The sequence below is a fragment of the Mesitornis unicolor genome, unplaced genomic scaffold, assembly GCF_000695765.1.
Source record: "Mesitornis unicolor isolate BGI_N332 unplaced genomic scaffold, ASM69576v1 scaffold1579, whole genome shotgun sequence".
NCBI lineage: Eukaryota > Metazoa > Chordata > Aves > Mesitornithiformes > Mesitornithidae > Mesitornis > Mesitornis unicolor.
The window spans coordinates 29,268-37,258 of record NW_010209009.1 but is presented as its reverse complement, the minus strand read 5'-3'; positions in this window follow the sequence as shown (position 1 = coordinate 37,258).

The following is a 7,991-nucleotide window of genomic DNA, read 5'->3' as shown; positions in this document are numbered from 1 at the left end:
CAATATTTGATTTTAGAGGTGGTTTCCTCCCAGGACCACAGCAGTTTTCTCCAAGCACTCGAGTTTTGCAGAAAAAGGGTCCTCCCCGGGTCCTTGAACCATGGTGACCAAGTCTTGGTTCCTTCAGCTCCCTCCCGTGCTGCCCGAGGTGTGCTGTGTGTCCCCACTGGGGTGTGCTGATGGTAACGAGTCCTGCTGGTGGAAAGGATTTGGTGGCCCTCTGATGCTGAATCTCATTTCCAGCAGCTCCTGAAAAGGGTGCTAAATAGAGGTCAGCAGGGACAGATACAGGATGCTAGGTCTTGGGCCCTTGATTTTTTTTCCCCTCTGTGTTTGTACTGAAGTGTCATTACTGTTGATTTAAACTTCTGCTCTGGATTTTCTCTACTTTGCTGCAGGTGAGGCTGGTGGAAAAACAAGGAGAGACTGAGCTGTGATTGAACCAGGAGGCTTTGAGCGGTGTCTGAGGATGGTGAGTAGATATTCCAGTCTGCCTCTGTCCTCCACGTGTGGTTTTGTTCTTTCTTTGTGTGTCCAAATCTTGTACTGCTGCTAAATGTATGAGAGTAAGTACAAGAATGGGAAAGAAGAGTGCTATAATACTATGTATTATATATAATAATGTTATTATGTAGAGAGCTTCTGTTACTGTGGCCAAGATGCTGTTAGTCGGGTAAGCCTACCCCTGAACTTGTTATTGGAATGTACTGGAAAAAAGGGAAATAAGACTGGAATCCCTTTTTGCCTCCTTGGACTATTGACACAGTCATTCAGTTTTTGTGACTTACCGATTTATTTGTCCTTTAAAACTTAATGCTGGGGTTTCTCATTCTGTTTCTCCGTCACCTTTCAGTGAAGATTTAACACCGTGTTAGTAATGTGCTCTGGTGCCACCAAAGTAGCAGAAATCTCACAACAATTAGTCACAGAAAAATATGGCATAGAAGAATCGGGAAGGACTGAAATACAGCCAAAACAGCCAGATTGCTGCTAAACTCAGATAAAGTGCCTCTAATGCCTCCAGCAAGAAATGACCCAAAATACACTTGATCTGATGAGAGGAAGAAAGCTGGAGACCAGGAATGTCGAAAGATGCTGAAAGCGTGATTAGAGTGGTAGCTGGGATAGGGGTTTGGAGGTGACTTGGGGATCTACACCCCAGGCTGTGGCTGGGCAGGGAGCCAGAGCGTTGCTGCAGGAGTGGGGCATTGTCAGCAGCTCCGGGCTCCCCACTGCCCTGGGTGCATCGTTGGGCTGGGAGGAGCGCAGAGAAGAATGGCAGAACCAGTCAAAGGGCTGGACATTCAAATTGAGGACATGGAAATTTAGGTTAAACATCTTAAAGAAAAAAAAAATAATCTGGCAGCCTGCTTGAGGAAATAGTGATGTCTCCTATGGGATTGTCCTCCATACAATCTATTAGCAACTGGAATAGGAAAGGAAATGTGCTCTCTGCACTAATGGAACTGTCAGTGCTAGCAGTCATGCACGCAGTGTTTTTGGTGTAGTCCTTGTCCTCGTGCCCCCTGATTTTACCTGAAGATCTCCCATGCTTTCTGTTGGAAGAGCTTCCTGTCACGCTCCGGGTTGAGGAGTGTGCTCCAGAGTGGGGAGGTGCAGCTGTGCCCTTGCTGTAACCTGATAAAGTGTCTTACGCTTCACATTGGGATTACCCTGATGTCAGACTTCAGCAGCTTCTCTGTGTGGGACTGAGATAAGAGTGATGCAGATGTGAATGAAAAAAAAATAAGTGACTGAGCACATGGAAAGTGCATCAAAAATCCCTGCAGGTAACATGGAAAAGGCCTGAGTCCACCAAAGGCCTGGCTGGTCTGATACCCCGTGGATGGAGGCCACTGGTGAATGCTGCAGGGCGAGCCCAGAGGTAGCATTTCCCTGGTGTGTGCCTTCACCTCTCAGCATCTGCAGTTCAGCAACTTGGTAACCTAGAAACAATTTCTTGATCTTTTTGGAGCCCTTGGTAGACTTGTCTTCCGTGAATTCGTCTGGCTGCTCTTCAAAGCCAAGTCAAGATTTGCAGTTGTGACAAAGAGCTGTGCTGTCGAGTTCTGCAAGGTGGCTGCTCTCGCTTTCTTTTTGAACCTGCCCCGTGTTGTTTCGATTTGTGGTCCCCAGTTCTTTTATTGGGAGTCACGGTGAAGTGTGGTGATGCTTGCAAACACCTTGATGCCCCTTGGGATTTTTGTAGATCTCTGTCACGTCCCATCAGACGTCTGAAGAGCTCCAGTCCTTTAATTCTTCTTTGTAGAAAAGCGGTCTTTAATCCTTGTCACCCCTCTGGACCTGTATTCTTTCTGGGGTGCATGGACTCAAACTTTGGACTTACTAAAACATGAGAGCTCTTGCTTTTTTCTGTGCTCCCTCCCTGTGTCTTGACAGACACTTACCCTGCCCTGGCCCTGGCCCACCTTTAGCTGTAACCACGGAGAGTTGGTTTTCTGCTAGGCAAGAGGGTCTTCTGCTCCTTATCAGTACCTGAAGATGACTTCACAATTTCAAAGGACCTTCTGAAAAGGATTTATGGGTTTTTCATATTTTATTAAAATATTCGTTTGGGTTTTTTAAAATTATTTTTTTCCTTTTGGGGAAAAAAAACAAACCAAAAACCAAACAACGAAAAAATCCCACGCCCTCACCCAGTGTTTTGGTAAGGGAGTATAGACTTTTCATTTCCCAAGGCAAGGGAGAGAAAGCAACTTATAATTGCGAGCTGTAGAGATGAGCACTTGTGTCCACCTACCTACCTGGGCTTCTGTCAGCAGTTGAAGGTAGAGAGCTGCTGTAAACTCTTGACAGCCTCCTTTGAGTCCTTTTGTGACCTCTCTGGAGGGCTGTGACTTGTGGGTTTAACACAGGGAGGGATGGAGGTGGCAGCAGGTCCATGGATGCTCCACAGGGTTGTCTGCTATTGCATGGGTGCTTCGGGGCTGGCCCCCCCTTCAGCTGGAAACCCCGTTCCCTGCGGGCATGCTGGATGCTCAGCTCCTTACCCGAGATCTCTGCAGTCAGAGGGCACAGCACCAGTGGCCTCTGATTAGCAAGGCCATGCCCAAAAGCTTCTGCTTTCCTCAGCAGCCCCCCAAATGTGCATTCCCAGCTGTTAAGAGTTTCATTTGCTTTGGTTGCAAGACTCTTCATTTCCTCCCTGAAGACTAACTGCTGGTGCAAATGACCTTGAAGACAGCAGTAGTGGTGGTTTAATCCTTAACTGTGGCGAATGGAAATCCTAATGAGTCCCCAGCACCTTAACACATTACTCGAAACTCACCTGGCGGTAAGTTGATGTGAGCTGCTGTGCGGCTCTGCCGACAGCTCAGGGCTCGGCTCTTAATGTGTGCTGTACACCTTCTGTGGCAGCGTTCCCTCTTCTTACTGCTGGGGATACTGGAACTGTAGACATCTGGGTTTCCATGCTGGTTCACAGCATTTGGAGGGGACCATGTCAGTCCAGCTGGGGTTTTGCAGGTTAGCCATCTCTCGTCCCCTCTTGTTGGTGTACGGAGTTGACAGCCCCTCACTTCTCTCCTTTCATCCCTCTTCTCAAGGGCTTCTTGCTTCATGTTTCTCTTATATGCTCACCTCTGGGCAGGTTTATGAACTAATTTTAAATGCAGTATTTCAGATCTATAACCTCTTCCATCACTCTGTAAAGATGAAAAGATGAGAGATCATCACCCCAGTCCTGATTTAGAGCGAATAAAATAGTAACTTCCATTCACACAAGTTTAGGGGTTTATTTCTGGGAGACCACCTCAGTGGCTCAGTAGTCTTCCAGTTCATCCAAGGACCTTGTTAGGTTTTGAGGAAATGAACTATTATTGTAGAGGGACCTGAAACAAGGATGCCCTTTGTGCAACAAAAGTAGAGGAATTGGAACAAGAAGTCTCTAGCCACAGGTAGTCAACTCTGCATCAGGTCATGTAGGTCCCCTGCCTAGGCAGTGGAGAGAAATTAAATGTGTCTGAGTGCAGTTCATCTCACCCCGATGTAAGGAACTGCTAAGCAGGAAGAGGATAAGTTTTAACTTTTAGGACAAGAAAAACGATACAAGTCTTTCCCTTCCTTTCCTTACGTGTAAAGATCTACATAACCAGTTCCTACCTTGAGTTTCATGGAGAATGCTCAGACCTGGACAGATCCAAACTGGAGTACCCTGATAACACTGTGGCTGCTTGGGAGCATCTCAGCCCAGAGCAGCCGTGAGGGCTCTGTGACTGCCAGTGGCCCAGGCTGTGGGGCAGAGCTGCCCTGGCTCCCGTCAGTTCGCTTCTGATGCCTGCCCAGGACAGCCCCCTCCTCCTGCCAGTTTTCCTGGTTTTTTTCTGCAGCTGGAGGCAGATTAGGGCAGTGTCCACAATGGATGCGCTACCAGGGACAGTGCTGTGGATTCACATCTTGCCATCAGTGGCCATAGCCCGTTGCTTTCCCTCCTCTGTCTGCGCAGTGATGCCCCATGCTGTGGTGGTGAAAATCCCACCCTTAATATGTAGAAGGGATGGAAGTGGTGCCCTCTGCCTAATGAAGGAGTATTTACAGTGTTTGTGGTGCTGAGAAGAAATGGGAGGGTAAAGATGTTGGGGTTGGGAAGGGTGTACTTGTACACCAAAGTCTGAGTCTGGACTGCTGGCTGTGACACCTCCCTGCACTGGATGGGACCAGTTTTCCTCTTCTCACCCTTTACCAGCTGCTTCCACCTTTCTGCAAGTTACAGACTCTGCTGGCACCTGTGTTTCACATGAGATCTGAACTCCTCCAGTATGTCCATGTGGCATTCAAGCTCTTTGAGGCCCTTGCAGATCTTTGCTTGGGTAGATTGTCATTTTTTGAGGGGGAGAGACTGAGCTGCAGACCCAGGAAGAGGAATCAGAGGTGACTTGGCAGGGTGGGTGGGTGTTAGCTGCTGTTTGAACCACCCTTTCCGTGTCTTGCAGGGAGCTGGCCTGGCCATTGACAAAAAGATGCAGTTCAGGGCATTGTCTGGGCCAGGCCAGGAGAGCTGTCAGCACCTTGGTGGCCATCCTGTCCTCTCGGTATGGACTCCATGTGCACGTGGGACCAGCTGGCAGCTCCCCCCTGTGAGCCCCCGTGCTGCAGGCTGGGTTCCTGGTGCATACAGGTGTGTTTCCATAGGGAATATCATCTCCCTTGGAGACTGCAGGATGGCCCCTTAAGCACCAGTCCTATTTTTGCCTAGCACTGTGCCATCTCGGAGCCTCCAGATCCCTTCTGTGACTGTAAAGAGAAGTTGCATGCTGTTTACCTGCAGTGTGCAAGCAGAGGTGTATGGAGGGGTGGGAGGAGCAGCACAGGAGAGAAACCACTCGCAGCATGAACAGTGTGCAGTGCTAGTGGGGAAAAAACAGGGTTAACTTCTGCCAACTGGCCTTAAGAACACACTGTCCCTGTCATTGTCACCTCTCTTCCTCAGGGTACATGAGACCTTTAGGATTGTTGTGGTTGGGAGAAAACAACGGAGGTTTCTATTTCACTCTGCATGAATGTGCATATGCAGGGCACTTGGAGGAGCCCAGTTATGTGCTAATAACCTTGTCTTCCTTGTTGGGTCTGTTGGTGGTGAGTGATAACGGAGCGAACAGCTGGGGAGGCGTCTGACATGGCATTTAGGAAATCCCTCCAGCTAAGCCAGCTAAATGAGGCTGCGAGCGCTCGATGTTCCTGTGCCTGGCCACCCAGGCTGCCCGGCACCCAGCCGTCCTTGTCCAGTGGACGGGATGGAAACGAGAGCAGATATTTTGTGAGCTGCTGGAGGAAGAGGTGGAAGCAGTGAAGTTTGAATCCGGTTCTGCCTGAAACTCTGTGAGCCTCTGAGATGGTGCTGAACCTCAGGGCAAGGTCTACTTCTGCTCTGCACCAGGCTCAGCTCTTGGGCAGAAGTTTCTAAGCTATGTGTGAGTCTTTTTCTAATGCTAAAAGTGCAAAAATGCTTCAGTGAAAGTGGGAGAAGATCCATTTGTGGACTTTCAGGTCAGCTTGGGTTGCAAATTCAAAATAACAATTGGACGAGCGACCTTTTAGCTCTGCGCAGCTGCAGCTTAGGGTTACAAAGGTTCCTCCTGCAAGCTGAGCTGGAATCAGTCCCTGTGCCAGGCCCTGACCTGAGCACTGGTCCTGGAAATCTTGCTGCCTTGTCAACGTTTTTGGATGTTATAAACACTGGTTGTGTATTGTGTGCACTTAATACGTTAGATAGCAATGTGTTCTCTGGCTCTACCTAAGAGACTTCTGTGCTTCAGCTGCTGTTGACAGACGGGCTTTGTTGCTTTCCTCCCAATACACATCAGGAAAAAAGAAAAATACTGGTTTTGCAGTTTTTATAGTTACACTTTTTCCAGTATGAAAGGCCCCTTCCGCCTTTTGCTGCTCTGGTTTCTCAGCAGACCTCTGGCACTCGCCCTGCAAGGAGCGGGACAGCTCTTCTGCCACTGAGGTTTGGTCAAGGCAAATCCATAACCTCATCCATAATCCTCTGTGCCCGTTGTGTTGACTCTGCATAGCGCAAACACATTTCAGTTTGTGGGTGCCCCCCGGTCTGGGCAATGCTGGCGTACACCCACCATGGAAACAGCGGAGCAGGACGGACCTGAGGTGATGATGGGATTTCATGGCTTATCTGCAGCCACAGTTGCATTTTTTTCTAGGGCTTTTATCCTGAACAGTGAGGCCCCCGTGACCATGGCCTGTGGGGTTGTCTGGGTGTTTGGTTTCTCAGCAAGGGAGTTCACTGAACAGCTTTGGCCCGGGCACTGCTGCCCTGCAGTGACAACAGGCAGCAGGTCTGGGTGTTGCAAGGCTCCCTTGTTCAAAGCAGTTCAGAATAATCTAACCTTTAACAATTTTGCAGAGAAATGCCCAAATCCTTTATCTGTCTTGAAAAAAACACATTTGAGATGCTGTTGCTATTGCTGGCTGTGGGGCAACAACATCCAAGAGAAACTTAATGGCTACAGGCTGTGCTCTGCTGTGGTGGTCCAGGAACAAAAAAGCTGGTATGATTTTTTATAGTTGGGCCTGGGCCTTGGAGGCTTAATGAAGGGCTGGGTTTTAATTTTGCACTTTATGAAGGAGATTCTCAGTGGTGGGAGGTGGAGGCAGAGCAGCAGCTGGTGACAGAAATGGAGATGGCATTGCCCAGGACTCTGGGCCTGTGGTTCCTGGGATGGGCTGGGACCTGGGCAGCTTGGTGTTTGCTCCCTGGCTTGACGAACAACAGGTAATCGCAGTCAGCTCCTGGGACGCTGGGTGTTCAACCCACAGCGTTTCCTGTACCCGAGGCATCTCCCCGATGTCTGCAAGCATTGCTAAACCTGAGCTGGTGAAATTTCCCACGGGAGCTTAACTGTCCAGGCAGGCAGTGAAGGGAGCAGTGGCCCTGGGGAGCCTTGTCCATGCCAGGGACCAAGCTCTGGTGCATGGGTGCTGGTGGGAGCCAGAGACATCTAGCTGCGGGCGTGGGAGCTCCTGGGAAGGAGGACACAAAAGCTGGGGAGCGTTCAGCAGCAAGGAAGCAGCAGGGCAGCTCCTTTGTCCTTCCCTCCTGGACCAGGGACGGCTGCCAGGCTGGCGGGAGGATCCATGCTGAGCATCCAAAACCATCGGCCGGGGCGGGGGGCTCCTAAGCCGCCTCGCCCCTTTTGTTCCCAGCTCTCCCACTCGCCATCAGCACAGCATGAGGCAGGTGCCGGCTGGGAGAAGTGCCGCGGGCCGGGACTGCATCTCCTGGCAAGCTGCTCCGCTTGGCCGGCGCCTCGGTGAGGCAGGGGATGCGCCGCTGGCATCCACCCGTCGGCAAGGTGCCGTTCTGCGTAGGGGGACAGGCCGAGGAGAGGAGGGGTGATCCCTCCATCTCGGTCTCTCCATTTTCTGTCTCGCCTGTCAGGAAGACGCTCAGATGGCAGAGCCGTGCTCAGCGGCCCTGGGAGGGAGGTGGAGTCTGGCTGTCCTCCGCCCTC